Source organism: Musca domestica, unplaced genomic scaffold (assembly GCF_030504385.1).
Source record: "Musca domestica strain aabys unplaced genomic scaffold, Musca_domestica.polishedcontigs.V.1.1 17, whole genome shotgun sequence".
Lineage (NCBI taxonomy): Eukaryota > Metazoa > Arthropoda > Insecta > Diptera > Muscidae > Musca > Musca domestica.
In genome coordinates this window covers 1,668,183-1,688,525 of record NW_026712230.1, presented here as the reverse complement: position 1 = coordinate 1,688,525, position 20,343 = coordinate 1,668,183, and positions in this window count along the sequence as shown.

The following is a 20,343-nucleotide window of genomic DNA, read 5'->3' as shown; positions in this document are numbered from 1 at the left end:
AGAAACAAAATCCGAAACTATTTTGGAAATAATTCACGCGGATGTTTGCGGACCAATGCAGAATACAACTCCGAGTGGTAATCGTTACTTTTTAACAATGATAGATGACTACAGCCGATACTGTCATGTTTATTTTTTAAAAACCAAGGATATGGTTTTTGATAAAATAAAAGAATTTGTTGAAATGACGGAAAATCAATTTGGTAAACGAATGAAGATATTAAGATCTGATCGTGGAGGTGAATTTTGTAGCAAGAAAATGGAAGGATATCTAAAATCAAAGGGGATAATTCATCAACTAACTGCTCCCTACTCTCCGGAACAAAATGGTGTAGCCGAAAGAAAGAATAGAAGTTTGATGGAGATGGCTCGCTGCATGTTGAATGATTCTGAAATTCATGTAAAATTTTGGGCGGAAGCTGTGAACACAGCAAGTTATGTTCAGAACAGGATTCCAACTTCCGTTGCAAATGTTACTCCTTTTTCACTATGGTTCAACAAAACACCAAGCTTAAGTCATATTCGAATTTTTGGATCGGTTGCATACGCACATATCAACAAACAAAAGAGAAGAAAGATGGATAATGTTGCGGTCAAATGCAATTTGGTTGGCTACTGTCATGAATCGAAAGCATATCGTTTACTCAACACTAAAACAAACGCTATTGTCGTCACAACGGTAGTGATTTAATTGAAGTTGAAAGAATGCCAGAGAATATGGTTAGTGTACCCTTGGAAGTTTCAAATTCTGATATGGAAAACGAAGGCATATCAAGTGGAGAAGACGAGGAGGAATTTCATGGTTTTGAGTCTGCATCATCTTCTGATGAATCACAACGAGAATTTCATGAAAATATTGCGTCAACTCACACTACTGAAAGAAGAGTTTCAACAAGAACGAACAAAAGCGTCCCACCTAAAAGATATGGGTGTAAAGTTTCCTATGCAAATGATCCTGTTTCTTACAAAGACGCTGTATCTAGATCCGACAATAAGGAGTGGGTGAAAGCCATGAATGATGAAATCAAGTCGCTACATGACAACCAAACATGGGATCTTGTGGAAATGCCTAAAGGACACAAGTTGATTGGTTGTAAGTGGGTTCTTAAGGTAAAGAAAACCATTAATGACAAAGCCAAGTACAAGGCCAGATATGTAGCAAAGGGGTATTCCCAGAAGTACGGAGAAAACTATGATCAAGTGTTTGCGCCCGTGGTAAAGCAAACAACTTTGAGGACTCCATTGGCAGTGGCAAGCTATAAAAATATGAAAGTGAAACACATTGATGTTAAGACAGCTTTCCTCAATGGCGAGATAGATTCTGAAATTTATATAAGACAACCAGAGGGCTTCATTGAAAAGGGCAAAGAAAATTTGGTATGCAAATTAAAAAGAAGCATCTATGGTCTAAAACAATCAGCTCGCTGTTGGAATCTGCAAATTAACAATGTTTTAGTTAATTCTGGATTCAGAAGGGGAAAAGCTGATCCGTGCCTTTACGTAAAAGAACAGAACAATTCACCTGTTTATGTCTTAATTTACGTAGACGATATAATTATTGCCAGCGAAAGTAACGAGGAAATTGAAAATGTTGCTAAAACCATAAAGCAAAATTTTGAAATCACTGAACTAGGGGATATAAAATTATATTTGGGAATTGAAGTTACACGGAACAATGAAGGAGTTTTCTATTTATGCCAAGAAAATTATATTACTAAGATGTTGCAAGAATTCGGACTATCTGGTGCAAAAACTTCTTCAATTCCAATAGACCCGGGATATTTAAAGGACACTCAACATGGTAATGATAAATTGCTGGAAGATAATCATTTGTATAGAAAGGCAATTGGATATCTGTTATACCTAGCAAATAATACGCGTCCAGATATTTCAGCTGCGGTGTCTATATTATCTAGAAGAGTGGAAAAACCAAGTCAAAGAGATTGGACGGAAGTCAAGCGAGTGTTTAGGTATTTGAAAGGAAGTCAAAATTTGAAATTGTGTGTTGGTTCTAAGTCAAATTTGGATATAAAAGGATATGCTGATGCTGACTGGGCTGGAGATGTCAGTGACCGAAAATTTACTAGCGGTTTTGTGTTTAAACTTGGTGACGCCATCATAAGCTATGCAAGTAGAAAACAGTCGAACTTAACATTGTCTTCAACAGAAGCACAGCTAGTAGCGTTAGCGGAAGCATCACAGGAAATGTTATGGATTTATCAATTAATTAATGATTTTGGAATCAAAATAACCAATTCAGTAATGTATGAAGATAACCAAAGTTGCCTCAAAATACTGCAGGAAGATAAAATTAATCCAAGAAGCAAACATATTGATGTAAAATATTACTTTGTTCGTGATTTGCAAAAGTCTAAAAGAATAAGCTACGAATATTGCCCAACAGATAATATGTTAGCTGATATTTTCACTAAACCGTTACAAAAAATTAAAATTTGTAAATTTAGGAATTTAATTGGATTAACTATCTAACTTTAAATGTATACATGTATTTACGTTAACAATATCTGATACATTGAGAAGGGGTGTTGGTGTACAATGTATAACCATATCTTGTACTGTATATATATGTATGTATACATGTTTTATATGAAAAAATATGTTTTTTCATTCCATTCAAGAACTTAAATAAAGCCGTTTGTTTGATATAAAACCGCTGCGTGTTTCAAACTTTCCAATATATTCCACAATTCCAATTACTGGCATTTCGTCTGATATTATCGATATAATATGAAATAACTCAACGATTTTCCTTTCCAGTAGCTTCCATACCTCAGAATTCGTAAATCCCAATATTTCTGCCAATGTAAGATATAGTGCAATTTCTAGCCTGCTTACATTTTGTTTATGGCAATGGCCCATTTCGTTTTTTAAAAAACGCTGGCGACGTTGTACTTCTCAAACCACTCGTATTTTATCAAGATTTTACTTTATGTTTGTGTTGGTGTTTTGGGGGATTTCCGTTGAAGTCGAGCTGTTATTTGGGTTGTAGGCTTCAATATATTGTGTTTAGAAATATTGAGTAGTAGAATGTCGGTGTCTGATGATGATATTAAGAAAGTAGGCTAACAAAACCAGTCAAAAGCGAGTATTACTGTCATCTAAATAAAATGTACGTGTATCACATGATTTAGAAATAGGTGAACGGAAAAATTTAATAACATAGCCGATAATAATAATATGTATAGAATATTTTCGTCTATAGGTATTCCAAATAGGTAATTTCACCTGTTTTTGAGGTAAAAATTAAAATCAAAATTTTTAAATGTTTACTCATTTTTTTGGGAATAATTGTTAATCATAATTGTATCCTTTTGCGGGGCAGGTGAAAAACGGAGTGAGCCGATAAATTCCATATTCACATCAGTACTTTGATTGAGAAAAATATATAGATATACAAAATTTGAAAAGAATCGCCGAATTGTTTCGCATATTATGAGAGATATAAGTATTGTAAACCATGAACATTTGTGGGAGAGGTACAAGAGGGGTAGGCCGATATCTATCATTTTCACATCAGAACTTGCGTTAGTAAAAATATGAGGATGTGTGAAATTTGAAAAGAAGCTGATGTTTATTTCGGATTTTATGAGAGATATTATTATTCAAAAATTTGACCCGTTGTGGAAGAGGTATTAGAAGGAGTTGTCCGATATATTCCATTTTTATACGAGGTATTGTGTTGATAGAAATATTGGGACGTGCCGAGTTCGAAAGGAATTTAATGCTCATTTCACGTTTTACGTACTTCATGATTTTTCAAAATTTTGGTCCGTTGTGGGGGAGGTTTTAGAAAGAGTGGACCGATATACACTGGTGGCCAAAACTAAAGCAACTGAAATTACAAGGAGAATGAATGCCCTGTAACTTTTTCAAAAATTAAGAAAATGAGAAAGTTTTTCTTGTTTTAAATTAGGTACTTTATTCACTTTTTAAAAACATAAAACCAAAATTCATTTTTATATAAAAAATAATGTTTGGTAAAGTCAATTAACCCGATTTTGGCTTGGACAAAACAAAAGCAACTCTGTTGTACATTCATATAACCGCTGCAATTTCAGTGGTTTTTACTATGATATTTATCGCTTTTTGCTTCCTTCGACAATTTCGCTTGTCATAAATCCTTTTTGAGAAGTTTTTTACAACAGTATGTGTTTTTCTTTTCGTTTTTTAAGTACTGCCAAAAAAAAAAAAAAAATTAAAAATGGCTAGAAGCAAATACTGTACCTGAATAAAACAGCAAATTATCAGTGATTATCAAAACAACATATCACAGAAAATGATTTCCGAGAAATATTTCATAAATATTTATGTGATTTCATAATTATGTCTGTGCACTAAGTCGGTTTTTTGAAACTGGATCAGTAGTAACAGTCCATAACGGATGAAGGCCGTGAAGAACTTCAGCCCATACTGATCCACAAATTGTGAGAGAAATAAAAAACAACTATTTAAGAGTTCAACAGGATTGGTGAGAGAGCAATCATTGGATATAAGCTCGAGATCAGTGCGTAGACGAGTAGTGGAAGCTGGTCTGCGTGCCCGTAAGACATCAAAAAACCATTTATATCTGAAAAAAATCAAAAAGGCTTTCGGAAACGATAACATTAAGTGGAATCAAGCTGAATGGAAAAACATTATTTCTGGGATGAGTCTACGTTTAATATTAAAGGCTCAGACGTGAAAAATTTTACGGTGAGAAGACCAAAAAATGAAGGACTCAAGCCGCAGTGTGGCAAAGGTACAGTGAAGCATGGGGGAGGGTCAAAAATGGCGTGGCGCTATTTTTCTTTCTATGGACTTGGGTCTATCCATAAAATAAAGGAAGTTGTGGATCCGTTTGTTTACAAAGATGTGTTGGACATCACGTTGTTCCATTACGCTGAGTAAAATATTGGGCTGATTTGTGTGTTTCAGCATGACAATGATCCCAAACTTGTATCAAAACTTGTCAAATATTGGTTGCGGGAGTCAAAAATTCATATTTTGTTATGGCCGGCACAATCACCTGACCTAAACTCCTTAGAAAGCCTTTAGAGTATCGTAGATAGGAAGATCAAGAGAGATTCGGAAATAAATAAGCACAACATTTTCTAAAGAATTCGGGGTGCCTGGGAAAGCACACCCAAGGATCAAATTGAGCGTGTTATAGATTCAATGCCTCGTAGGTGTGCAGCTGCTATCAAAAATAATGGTAATGCTATCGATTACTAGCCAAAATTTAATTATTTTAAAATAAAAAATTAAAAGTTGCTTTAGTTTTGACCAAGCAAAAATTGGGTCACTTTAGTTTTCCACATATTATTTTTCGTTCAAACTTATTTTTGTATTTTTATTTTTAGTTTCTTGAAAGTAAATTAAACCCCTCATTTAAAACTGGAAAAATAATTACGATTTGTTTATTTTTGTAAAAGTTACAGGACATTTATTGTCTTTGAGATTTAAGTTGCTTTAGTTTTGGCCACCAGTGTATAAGTCAGATCTTGTGTTAATAAAAATTTTAAGACAATTGGACAATTTTTTTAATATTTTATAAGAATTATAATTTTCCACGCACGGCACGTTTTGGCCGCATCAAACAATATACAGGGTGAGATAAAAACTGCAACAAAGTCAAACGTCATAATTTTTACATTTTTTTAAATTTTATTGAATGAATGCAAAAAATGTAGGAAACAATATCAAATCAGTATCAAAGTTTAGATTTGTTCGTATTGGCCATCTTTGGCACGAATTATGGTCTTCAAACGGCCAATGAAACTGTCACACGTTGCCCGAATGTTGCTCTGCGTTGTTCTGGCCCATTCCCGGCGAAACGCTTGCTTGAGATGATCGGCACTTTGGTATTTTTTAATGCCAACCTTGCTTTCCAAATACTCCAAATACAATAGTCTAACGAATTGGTATCCGGAGATTTTGGTGGCCATTGTGCACTGGAAATGAAGCGAGGAACCTCATTTTTTGACCATTCATGGGTGGCGTGTGGTGAGTGCGATGGTGTTGAGTCCTGTTGGAATGTCCAAGGTCTGCGGCCAAAATGTTTGCCTGCCCAAGACTTTAATACACCCTCCAGAATATTTTCGCGATAATATTCTGCATTTAATCTGATGCCACGACCATCGGCTGTTATGGCGGCCCACACCATCACCATGGCCGGCGCTTGAATTCTGGTGGCCAACCGAAAGTGCACATTTTCAGCTGACCTCTATGGCAAGTAAACACGATCATTTTGTTTGTTTACAAACTGCTGGGCAACGAATGTTTTCTCATGGGAGAAAACCAAATTCGGAAGTTCACCACTTGCGGTCAAGCGAAGCAACTCTTTTTTAACGATAGCCACTTGTGGTTTTCAAGCTAAATATACCTGTACTTTAAATCCCACACCATCGAGCTGACCACACTGTGTTCTGTGATCAGACTAGATTTTCGAGTTAGATTTTCGTCTATGGCCTACATTAGAGTCCGTTTATAACCCGTCCATTTCTTCTACAGTTAGAGTTTTTAAATGTTGCGCTTCTATTCAAATGTTATCACATTTCGACAATTTTGACAGAGGATGAAGGTTACGAAACCAAGTTTACGCCGTTTTTAAATAGTTAACAAAATGTATGTCTGTCACTAAAAAAGTTCTGAATTTAGCATCACCTTTTTTTATAAATCAGCTGCCATGGCTATCGAAGAGATAGAGAAGAAAAATATTCTCATTTATCCAATATCTGTTCTTGTGCATTGCAGATTCCAGTCAAAATAATTGTGTTTTCAATTACGCTGTACAATTTTCATAACGTAAACCACCGACCAGCCAAGTTAATCATCTATTCCGCCTCCCTCCTTTCCAGTTAAAATATTTTGTGGCAACGATCGGTCGATCTATTTCCGTGCGTTCGGTTTATATTGTTTATTTCATGAGACCCACAAAAACAACAGCAACTACAACAACTCATTCAATATAAAATTTTCCTTCACTCACACAGACGCATACCCTTGCCCACCCCCCCGATTGACAGCCGAGCGAGTTACGTTCCATTTCAATAAAATATTCTGTTTAATTTCAAAACGAATGAAACAACTTTATCGAAGGTGTAATGCCGATGCCAATGCTGGGGTCTGGGGGCTGTTGCCGCTGCTTTACAGCCGTCCAAAAGAATAAATATTGCAATTTCTCGTCTTTTCATGTTTTCCGTCATGTTTATTTAAACCACAACCGACCGTACCGCCCTGCAGCGATGCACTCCATGGCTGCGGGGGATTTGGAAAAAATCGATTTGAACTGTTTTAGATACAAAATATGCACAAAATTAGTATGAGCGCATTTTCAATCAATTGCATTTTAAACAAACACACACACACGCACACCCACAAGCACAGCGGATAAGTTCAAGTGCATGAGAGCGGTGTCAGAGGGGGAGAAGCGACTGCAAGTTGAACGAATTAATTCGTCTATGCAAATGAAAATAATGTTTACATGCAACAGTTCTAAGTAATTTATTTTGAACAGCAAAATACACGTATAAATATATTTGATTGGAAATTCATCAATTAAATGTAAATGGTTCAGTGGGTAAAATGATTAACTGTTTTTTTTTAGGTTACAAGTTCGATATGGAGGGGTTTTCCATCAGCTACGCAGTACCTTTAAGACATGTTGAGGCAAAAGTAGGAAGAAATAAAATTGTCATCTCTGCTTCATGCTGATTTAAAGGTAAACTTCTCGGAGATTGGATTTCTTAAAAGGTCTTCGAGCAAACACGCAATAAATTAACCTCTGCTGATTCTGTTGAATATATTATTTATCCTGTCTCAGACATTGCAATTTTAAAAGAAGACAAGGTAACCTCAACCAATGTTAGATTAGTTCAATATATTTTTACTTTTGTTATGATTATTTAAACAGTTGACCTTCTATGGAGTAGATTCCAAAGGAATGTACCAATATTGGCCATTTCGTATCGGACCTTAATAAATATGTCATAAATATTGCGACGTTCCAGGTTTGGACTATATCGACTGCTTCCTTTACTTTATGTGAAATACAGGGTTGCCCATATTCGACGGACCTTTGGGCCCATTCCAATCGACGAGGCTTGTCCGCAGGCAACATTCTTTGCGTCAATTGAATTTTGTACGGGAACAAATGCAAATCAATGCGAATAATCCGTTGTAAAGTGGACCGAGCCATGCCCAACTGCTGAGAACGGCGTTTTTGGGATGTTCTTGGGGACCTCTCAACACTGGCTCGTACGGCAGCGATATTCTCGGCCGATCGCCTTGGTCGACTTTTATATGGCCTCTTCGGATTAGAAAGAGCAATACCAGTCGAAAATTTTTCGTATAAACGCTTAATGGTGTTCTTAGAAGGCGCACTTCTCACAATTTTTAATGTTTTAAAAGCACGTTGAGTTTTCCCAATTGACTTCTCGAATATGGGCAACCCTGTATGTGATAATTTTTTGAAAATGCTAAAATTTCGAAGAAAATCGAACATTTATATTCATATATTCATATTCATCTCAGATTTTAGCTTGAGAGAAATATTTAGAATTAGTAAGTTCTAAAGAATCGCTGACTTGTTTCGCAAGTTATGACGGATAAAGTATTGAAAATTGTGACCCTTTGTTGATGAGATACCAGAAGTGGTTCGCAGGTATATATCATTTTCACAACAGATCTTGTGTTAGCAAAAATGTTTGTGTGTGAAATTTGAAGAGAGGTGGATGCTTATTTTGCTTTCTTTGAGCGTTTTGTTTTTCAAAATCTTAAACTTGAGGTACCAGAAGAAATGGTACGATCTCTACTATCTTTACAACAGATCTTGAATTGATGAAAATATTAAGATGTACCAAGTTTGAACGGAATCAGATTTTAATTTCGATTTTAAATAATGGGATCTGTAAATATGAAGAGAACCAGATGCTTATTTCGGATTTTACGAGCGCTTTGGTTATTCAAAACTTTGACCTTTGTTATACCAGAAGAAATGGTCCGATCTTTACCATCTTTATAACATACCTTGTGTTAATACAAAAAATTCGCATTTTATGAGCTTCTTGGATATCGAAAATTTTAACCGTTTGTGGGTGAGGTACCGGAAGTGGTAGACCGATACGTTCCATCTTCACACCAGATCTTGTGTTATTAGAAATAATGGGATTTGTGAAATATGAAGAGAAAGTTTTACCCTCAAAAGTTTCCGATCTCTACCATCTTTATAATATATTTCGTATTGATAGAAATATTGAGATGTGCTAAGCCTGCATGGAATCGAATGTTAATTTCGCGTTTTATGAGCTTCATGGATATTCAAAATGTTGACGCTTTGTGGGCGAGGTACCAGAAGGAGTGGACCGATATATTCCATCTTTTCACCAGACACTGGGTTAATAAAAATACTCTGATGTGTGTAATTTGAAGGCAATCATACTATGACAACACATTTTATAAGAGTAACAAGTTTGATAATAATATTACTATGTATTACGTTTAGACCAAATCTCATATTCCTTTCGAGTGTTATCGTCCCCACCAGCCAGCCAGACAGACGAACGGACATTGCTAGATCGACTCCAAATATCCTGAGACGGATTTGGTCCAAAGAGACCTAGGGATCAAAACCGTTATTTCGACTAGGTACGCTTTGACCGTATCAAATGATATATACTCTCTCTTGCCATATGGCTGAGGGCATAACTCATGGTAGAATGAAGAATGTGAAGTCATTATAAATAAGCATATCCATCTCGGCATATTCTGTAACATACTTTGTGAAAGGTTAGGTTAAAGGATGCGCGGTTTTATAAACAACCACTCCACTCGGAGATCTTTTGAACCATTGTGTTCATCCTAATTTAAAGAAGATAGGGGAATAGAAGAAAGAGAAGGAAATCAACAACGGATAGGGGAAGAAGCGAGTAGGTTTGCATCCACGGTGTAATCAGTATGTCGTCCTTAGCCATTTTAGTCTCCTGGCTAAGTGTAGAATGACCGTTGGTTCGATGTCGGAGAGGAAGGACAGGTCTGGTAGAATTTGCTTACCCAGTAGCCACTGTATCACTCCTATAAGAGTTGGACAATGGCAGAGTAAGTGCTCCACCGTCTCAGTTTCTTCCTCGTCCTGACAAAGCCGGCAGTATTCAGTGTCGTCACAACCCCCCCCCCACATTTGGATGTCATGGCCTTTATGTTGCAGTGTTCTGTAATTAGGCCCTTAAAGTCCAGCTTCGTCATGGATATGAATGACCTTGAACTTTGTCAATTTACACTGTATAAGAAACCTGTTCCCATCTCTGATTTGTGTATATACAATGGATTTGAAAATAAAATTTTGACAATGAGTTGTTGTCAAAAAAAAAAAAAAAATGAAATCATTTTAAACATACGATTGCATGACTTCACCTTCCAAATTCTACCATGAATATTTTATACCTTTTTACTATCCACAGACCGCCTTCTTTTGAGTTAAGCTGAACTAATTTGTATGACACTTAAAATTATTAAATCAGTTCGGTGAGTCGAGAATTATTTCGTCACAAAAATTCGTTTTGCTTATCCACATTATTTTATCTGGCTCGTTACAACGTTTTGCAATAACTTGCTCGTTTTTAAGGAAATATAAGATGGAGATTTGTATGAAATCACGCAGCGTTTCAACTGATAAGAAATGTTTATAATTCATTTTATTTTGAGATATGCTTTAAATTGTTAATTATTTATCTAATATTTTTTTAGCGAATATAAAAAGTTTGATATTCAGGAGGGAGGACATATCAGAAATTCTACAAGGATGGAATGGCAAACCCACACATAGTTGGAAAAAATGCATACTCATGTTTTTCCTAATAAACTGCCACCAGAAACTATGCTTAGTTAGCATAGCTCTCCTTTTCTGAAATATTAAAAAAAGTATTTTTAGGTAAAAATATTGCCACTTACACAAGCTCCAACAGTTGCAAAATGTTGGCACTGCAAGTGGACACATTAACCCATTTCCATGTTAAAGATTATAAACTCTTCATGGAATTCTTCGAATGGCCATGTGTTAATTGTTCTTCTTCGATGGATGGAGGCGGCTCAAAGTTAATCAGACAATCCTTTCAGATCTTTCACATGTTCACCAAGTTAAAGGTACAATTGTTATTGTTGCTGTTGCTGTAGATGTGTTGCTCAGAAACAGAAAGAAAAACAAATGTTCTGATTGGAATTGGCCATTTGCAGTTGTAGGAACAAGTGGGTGGTTCGATGGGATGAACGAACAGCAACTGAGAGGATGTCGAACTGAACTACGGAGGACGGTGAGAGAAAGAGCTAAAAACAAATATTTATTTAAGAAACAAACTTTACAATCAAAACAAATGAGAATAATTACTTTATGACTCAGTAAAACATATTTAAATGCCTTCCTTCACGGCGCACGGTGGCTTTAACGTGCAAAAATATTTGGCATGAAAAACTAATGAAAATGGTATCTGTTAATGGAGCTATTTATTAGTGTATACAATTCTATTACAGAATACGACATGCTTTAAGTGTCACAAATTAAAGTTATAAGTCATTAATTTCCATACGGAGGGTACATTAAGTTTATCATTCCGTTTGTAACATCTCAAAATATACATTTTAATTATATTTTAATATATACTTTATTATTGATCAGCACAAAATCTATGTCGATCGAACGATGTTGGTCCGTCCGTCTGTGGAATTCACTCTAACTTCCGAACAAAATGAAGTAGGTAAAATAAATTTTTACTCAGATGTGTGTGTAGGTCTGCAGGACTTTTAGTACTGAAAATAAACTATATAAAGTCAGCGTTTTGGTGTACCTTCATATAACTGTACTGCCAGATTAAAGGGTTTTAGTCACATTTTTAACCCGAATTTGCTGTAAATTGGCAATTGCGTAGAACTATCAGTATAACTTTGAGTTTTGCTATAATTCCCATATAACTTTACCTCCAGATATTCGGTATTGTGCCACACTTTCACCGGAAATTTTTCACATTTGGAATTTGAAGTTCCTAATGGGAACCCAGGCTATGGCAAAATATTGCTCATGCAGGTCCATGGTACCTCCCTAATTTAAGTATTTTGATGATTTTATTATTTTCTATTACAAGTTCGTAATGGGTACTACAGCCTGTATTAGAAAAAAAAAAACGTCTTCGCGTAGTCCCCATATAACGGTACGTCCCAATGTTCGGCGTTCCTCCCCGAAATTTTTCAAGGTCCGTGTTTGAATATTTTAGTTGCATATGACAAAAATTGCTTATGCGTTTTCGTATCGGTATTTTTTTATGATTTCAACGGATTTTTATACCTTCAGCCAAATGGCTAGAAATGGGATAGATCAATTGATACGACCAAAATGTGTCTCATCGAAATAATGGTATTAGACCTTAGGTCTTTTAGGACCAAATCCGTTTCACGACATTTGGAGTCGATCTAGTGATGTTCGTCGTTTCGTTCGTCCCTCAGTCTGTCTGGCTGGTGCGCACGATAACTCTCGAAGGTAGTATCCGATTCGGTCCAAACTTGGTACATCGTAATATTTTTGTCAAACTTAGATCGAGTTCGGTGATGGGCAATATCGGTCCACTTCTTCGTGTACATCCCCCACAAAAGGTCGAAAATTTCAAAAATATATTTAACTACACAGAAAGGAAAAGCATAATCCGATTTTGCTTCAACTTTGCAAATCCTAATATTTCCATCAGTACTAGGTCAGGTGCGAAAATGGACAGTATCGGTCCACTCCATCTGGTAACCCAACAACACACCACCCCCCACACCAACAAAGAGTCAATTTTTGGAATATCCACGAAGCACATAAAATGCGAAATTAACATCCAAACCCTTGAAAAATCGACATTATTTTTATCAACACAAGATCTGTTGTAAAAATGGTAGAGATCGGATCATTTTTTCTAGAACGTCCCCCACATATGTATAGTACACATTTCCAATACCTCCTTCATATCTTAAACACAGACAGCAACAGTGACATGTATCTCGGGATTTCAGCCCTATCACCAATACCAAATATAGTGCCATTCAGTACTTTTCGTTCATTTAGAGTACACATTTCCGGAACCACCTCCATATGCCCAGGCCACACATATACATCGGCCCTAATACCAAATGTTAGATTTCAAGCACTAACTCAAAATTACAAAATTCCAGCTTCATCTGTTCATCCCAAACCAAACTCTTTCAAATCTAATAACATTTTGTACAGTTCGCACACTTAGTACACTTTTCCAAAACCACCTTCATACACAAATTTCATATTTCAAAAACCTTTGGTGCATCTATTTTGCACTCCATCAATGACTCTCATTCCAAATTTCAGAATTGTAGCTCATTCCGTTTTTTTTAAAGAATTGTAGCTCATTCCGGTTTCATTGGCCGTTTGAAGGCCATAATTCGTGCCAAAGGTGACCAATTCGAACATATCAAAATTTATTCTAAAATTCGATGATTTAAAAAAAATGTAAAAAATTATCATGCCTTTGACTTTGTTGCACTTTTTTTATCTCACCCTGTGTATGTTTACCCAAATCCAAATTCAGTACGTATTAGTACATATAAGTAGAAATTTCCAAAACTACCTCTATATCCCAATCCTACACATTTCAGGATTCCAACTCCATTCGTGCCTCCAAATTCGAATTTTACCAAATTTAGTACTGTTTAGTACTTTTCGTATACATGAGTACACACTTCCGAAACTACCTCCACATGAATATGAAATGGTATCAAATATAGCAAATTTGGTATATAGTTTACCAATAAGGAATCAAATTCTAAACCGATTTTGATGCTTGCTAAGTAATCTATGCTTTCATTGTGCACTATGTAAGAAAACTTTACAAGATTCCGAAAATTTAATTACAATTGCTTACTTTGGCTAAAAAATGTACCGTGAGGAGCCTTTTCTAGTTAAGTGAAATGGAATTATTAAGAAACACCACATTAAAATCGATTTTCCCACTATTAGGTTTATGATTAATTAACTTGTTGACAAAAAGCATTTTTTAGTTAATCTATTTTCCGATTAAAACTCTTGATAGTTTTTTTGGAGTTACGCACTGTGCCTCCAATCCATCGCAACATCACGGGTCTCTTTAACTCAAAAGTGTTTTGTTTACGGAAAATACGGAAAATCGACTCAAAGTAGATATTTTTTTATTGCCATGTAGGGTAAGTGCGCCTTAGTTCGGCATGTCCCAGTAGTCGGCACTTTTTATTTTTAAGCCCAAATAAATGAAACTATTGTAACTAAATGTATTTTGTTTACTTCAAATATATTGTCAGCTATCTTTGTGTACAATTTCGCTAAGAAAAGATGATTTATTCTAATAAAAATTAAATTTTTGTCTGTGAAGGTCCTCAATAATCCATATTCTTAGGAAAAGTACAATAAAGACGTAGAATCAGTTTAACTAAACAAAAATATTATATTTTATGAATTAATTTATTATTATTATTAATTATTCTTACAAAAAAATTGGTATGCCGACTGTTGGAAAATGCAATACCGACAATTGGCAAGTGGTGCCGACTACTGGCAAAAAAGCATTGTTTTAATAAAACTACAAATTTATGAAATTTAATAAAAAGTTATTAAAACTTTATTTATTATTGCAAAAACTATACAAAATTTCGAATCTGAATAAATTAACTTTGTAATAATTGAAAAGTTCCACTCAGAATGGTGAGCGATTAAAAACCCGAAAATCCTAAAAGTGCCGACTACTGGAACACTTACCCTACAAAAAGTGAAACAAAAACACACAAACAAAACTACTGATATAAAATAAAACAAACACAGAGTGGAGAGCAAAAAAAAAAAAAAAATAAAATAAAATAAAAAAACAATAGCAAACAAACAATACAACAACTACATCAACTATAAACTGCAAAATGTGCCTGCTTTTCGAAAAAGAAAAATATTGGAAAAGTGAATCTTCTGTTTTCTGAGTTCCGTTCAATTATAAATGTCTGTTTGTTTTCTTTGTTTTTTCTGCCATTTTAGTTTTTCAAAGAAAGAAAAAAATCAGAAACAATTGAATTGAAATCAAAATTCAAATCAAAATAGAAATAAAAAATCTCAACTATTTGAATCTATCCCGCCGTGGCCATGTAAACAATAAAAGCGAAAGGAGAAAAGGCGGAGAATCGGAAAATCGGAAAAACAACATAAATTGTAATTTCGCAATTTTTATGGGATAAGAAAATTGCTATTCAGAATCAAATAAAACAAAAGTGAATTAATTCGAAATTAAACACTGCTCCGTGTGTGTCCGAGAGTGTGGATAAATACAAATTAAATTCATCGACTATTCGACTGGCGGTCTGACAGGCTCTCTCGCTCGCTCACTGACTGGTGATTGTTGTTAATGGTGCTCCATTAAGGCCAACGTGCGAATGTTTATTTATTTTTCTGTTGTTGCTGCCACTGTTACCACCCCAACCGGCCATCTGCTCAATGGACCATTGCTCACTAGGATTTAATACTGTTTCAGTTCGTGACATGATGGATGATAGTCTGGCTGTCATTTGTTGAATAGAATTCCATTATCACGAGTCTATCATCATCATCATCATCACAACCAGCCTCAGCATCGTTGGTTTCTTCGTCAGCTGGATCAGACTTTCTATTGCCCTTGCTGTGGACAGCTAGCAACTATCAAAGGCATAAATTAACCAAATTCCAATTGCGAGCTTACCAAAATTATTATTTTTACAATAATTGTTTGCTGTTGGCTAACTGCTCGTTGGTGCTCAGCGAACAACAGCCCCCATTAGGAACATTCGACTAATTAATGCGGTAAGTACCGAATTATTGCAACAAATTTAATTTTAATATTTTATTGCCTATTACGGGTCATAACGTCAATTTTAGAATTTTATTTTAATTAACGTCATTTTCTGTTCAATGAAATGGAAAGGATGCAATATTTGCTGGTTCTTAATGCAGACAAAATAACCCAGTAAAAATAATCATTGAAAACTAAGCAAGGTCTGGAGACGGGTGGGACCGACCATTTGATACCCTACAAAACTACAATTTGCGGTAAAGTTTCTGCAGATCTTAAAACCTTTTGATTAGAATGAAGATTCCCGTAAGATACATCGCCATATCTACTACATTAAAAGCAAAAGTTGAACCTTATTGCTCCTATTTTCGAATAATTATCATAGATCTGGAATCAATATCTTCCAAACACATACGATCTCTAAAAAGGCATCGGTATGACTAAGTACTTTTTCTTACCATGTCAGATACCAAATTTACTCACTCGGAAAGAACAGAAATTTCACACTCAAAATGTTTATGCATGAAATATTGACAGTTTTATTTTAATTTCCTTCCAAAAATACTGTCACATTGTCCCGCAAAAGTTTTATATTTACGCCCTATGTTGTGTCAAAGGGTATTCAAAACAATATTTGTAAATCTAGGATCCACTTTATGATTTATTGTATCTCCGCTATTCGTCAACAAAATCACCCTCAATGTAAACGTCAAAAGTGCGACTTTTTTGTATTTGTCATTTCTTTAATTTTAGTATTTTTTCACTGACAATTGAGATCCATTTCGCTAGTAAATATTATCTGAAGACCATCCAAAATGATAAGCTTCAGTGTAGTCCTAAACTCGAACCTCATTAAAAATTGGTCGTTAGCTTTTGGTCCATTTTAAAACCTAAATATTTTGTGAACATCTTCCAAAATAATAAGCTTCTATTCGGGCTCTAACCCCACCGCAATTCAAAATTTCGTGAAGATCGGACGATAATTGCGACCTGTAACTTGATTTCAATTTAAAATGGACCGACCGACGGATATACATAGCTAGATCGATTCATCTCGGCGAGATAGGAAGATCCATATATTGTTTGCTATTACTTGGACCAATATTTTATAATATCTCCAACACATAGTGCTGAAGGATATCAAAATCGCGTTTACAACCCAAAAATGGTTTGGCGGACGAAATAAATAGCTATTTTCTAACCACTTAAGTCGATAAAAAAGCTTTTAGTGGCTAAAATGGAAAATAATGGATTGATAACCCGATTTGTGATGAGTAATTTTGCTGGGATATTTAAGCGTATATCTGTTTTCAATCCTGAACATTAAATATTTTTAATGAAGTGTGTAAGATAGAAAAGGGGTCTAGTTACTCAAAGACTGAGAATTTATGTAGGTCGTTTATTCATGACAGACAAACACTCCAATCTTGGAGGACTTCTCAGTTTAATGTCCCTGTTAGACCTGCACTGGGTTTTAACAGATCAAACCGATAATGAGGTAGAATTGTTTCGACTTCGATTTTATCTTCCCCACTGATATTAATGCATTTTGATATTCAGTTTAGTCTTTAATTCCAGTTAAGCATTCATGGCGACGGTGTGACCATACGAACTATACCTGGAAAATTCTAGACGGGTGTCCGTTAGAATAAAAAGAGGGGTTTCGTTGAAGAGTCGTGCAATCATATATTTTTTTAAAGTACCTTGTTCCTTTAACATCACCTCACTCTCAAAAAGTATACTCATATTTCCGTGGTAAAGGGTGATTTTTAAGAGCTATATGAATGTTAAAAAGCACATAAAAGTGTTGAGTGCACTTTTTCATTCGAAAACACACTCGAACAAACATATTACAGATATAAAAGGAATCCAAAAATATTTTGGATATTTGGAGATGGAAAGATATTGGTATGGTTGTTGTTGGTATGTATAAAATACATCAGTGGTGACGGAGACCACGGTGGGAATGGACAATTGAATGTTTTAAGATTATTTTGTGCAAATGTTGATCGCGACTGCGCCTCAAATGACCCATCTGCCTAGTCCGATTTTGCCATACTACAATTTTGTCTTCTAGTGCGTCAATTGAAGCGGACTTGTCTGTGTAGACATGAGCGGTTTGGTGTAAAAAAGTTGGATATCATCTCATTGTAGCGCTCACCATTTACATTTACATTAAGATTTGAAGCATCTTTGAAGAGGTACGGTGCAAGGATGCCACACTCCAGCCATTTGTAAATTTTCTGAATGCATTGGTAGCTTTTGCAGGCTTCTGGCGAATCGTTATTCCAAAGTCGTCAATTCAATGCTAGTACGTAAGTTACCCATTGAGACAAAAATATATATAGAGAAGAAGAAGAAGAAGCACACGACGAACTATCTTAGCAGAGCACCCAATTTTATGTTTACATTAATATATATGTAATAAATACAATAACATGGACGAAACCGACTATCTTTGACAGTGAAACAAAACACGAAACCTGTGTGAGCTCTTTAAACCAGTGTTGCTAAAAAGATAAATGCTAAAAAATCCCCTATTCATCAATCGTTGTAAGATCACCAGTTCTATAATCCTATAATTAATTCACGTCATTCACCTGTTGTATCCGCAGATTATAAAAACATTAACAAAATTACGAAACTTCTGCTTCTTGATGTCGGCTTCATTTTTAGGGAGATATAATAGACTTATCAAAGAATCATCGTTAGACCTATGCCGCCAAAAAAGGATGTACTTAAATTGCTTTTATTGCATAGCGTGATTTAGATTGAAAATGGTAAGTAATATAAAAAAACTTGTCGGTCTCAACATATTTTTACACGTTTTTTTTTACCCTACACCACTCTATGGTAAGGGTATTATGTCTTTGTGCATTTGTTTGTAACACAGAGAAGGAACTATGACTCTGTAGATCCTTTTGATGATTTGTATAGGTCGATGATTCTGGGTCGATTTATGCCTGTCCGTCCGTCTGTCCATGCATTTTGGTAAACAAAGTACAAGTCGCATTTATTGCCCGATCGAGATGGAATTTTGCAAAAATCATTTGTTTGGCTCAAGTGGAGTGGAGGTAATCGTTCAAAATTTGAATATAGCTTCCATATATATCTTTGTCCGATTTGTCTTTATTGTGCACCAAATTTATAATACTAGGCTTAATAGGAAGAAAGTCGGCACATGTAATCAAGAAGAGCATAGAAGCAAGTATCTCAAATTTCGTGTAAATCGGTTAAGATATAGTTATAGCTCTCATATATATTTTTCTTCCAATTTGTTACTTTAGTCCCTCACAGCCATAATATGCACTTCATAGCAACGATATTCGAGAAAATATTTCAAATACGGCTCAGATAGGTTCAGATATGGATATAGCTCCCATATATATATTTACTCGATTTAAAATTTATTATGCACCATACGAAAGAATTCAGCCTCGAAGAAAGTGTATTTGGTAAAAATGTACATGTATATATTTCATCGGATTTTGTATTTAAGTGTCTCACAGCCGTTAAATTCTCTCCACAATAACGATATTTAGTCCCACCTAACAGATAAAGTATATAAATAACTGCTAAATTTCATAGAGATTGGTTTAGATTTGGATATAGCTTCCATATACATATCCATCCGATTTTACGTTTATTATGCCTAAAAAGTGTAATATGAGCACAAATGGAATGGATTTTGATAAATATCGCTTCAGACACATATGCCTCTGTCAAACTTAGTAGAAATTAATTCGGAGGAGGATATACCTCCAATATATTAGTTCCTTTCAGCTTTATATTATAAGGTATGAAAGGCATGGAATTTTGCAACTCAGTTTCAACGATTGTAAAATCTTTTTGAATATTCCCATAAATTTAGGTTGAATTTTGGACTATACGATCAAGTTTCGACTAGAAAAAAATCTGCCAAGTTTGGATCAAAAGGCTCCAGATACAGATACAGCTACATCTCCAATTTCAATTTAAGCCAGTGTTGGTAGGATTTACTTCGCATAAATTCCCAACATAAATATTTACCCGCCATGGATAACTTTACTCCGTAGTCTTCGAATATTCGTCCTAGTGTCTATTGTTCCAAGTTTAAGAAATTCAATCTGAAACCTTTTCCCTTCAGCACCACCGAAACCATGTAACACTCAAAACCCATAAATACATCTTTAGCTGTTAGCATAGAGTATATTTGATGCAATATTGTTGTATAACACATACACACACACACACACATAAAGGTCAAACTGTCATTATCATAAGTTGCGAATATAATTTTGCTGCAAAAAGGCTTGAGAAAAAGTTTTAAGCTCTGACACTTACACGGACACTTTAAGAACATAATTGTGTTCATTTAAGGATCCGAATTTGTTAAAATTCCTCAACTTGGATGGAACACATGCGAAATTACTCACACACCCCCACACACCCAAACGTGTACTCATTGTCAATGCTTCCACACAGGCCCGAATCTGTATGTCACACACATATACGTACACAAACACATATG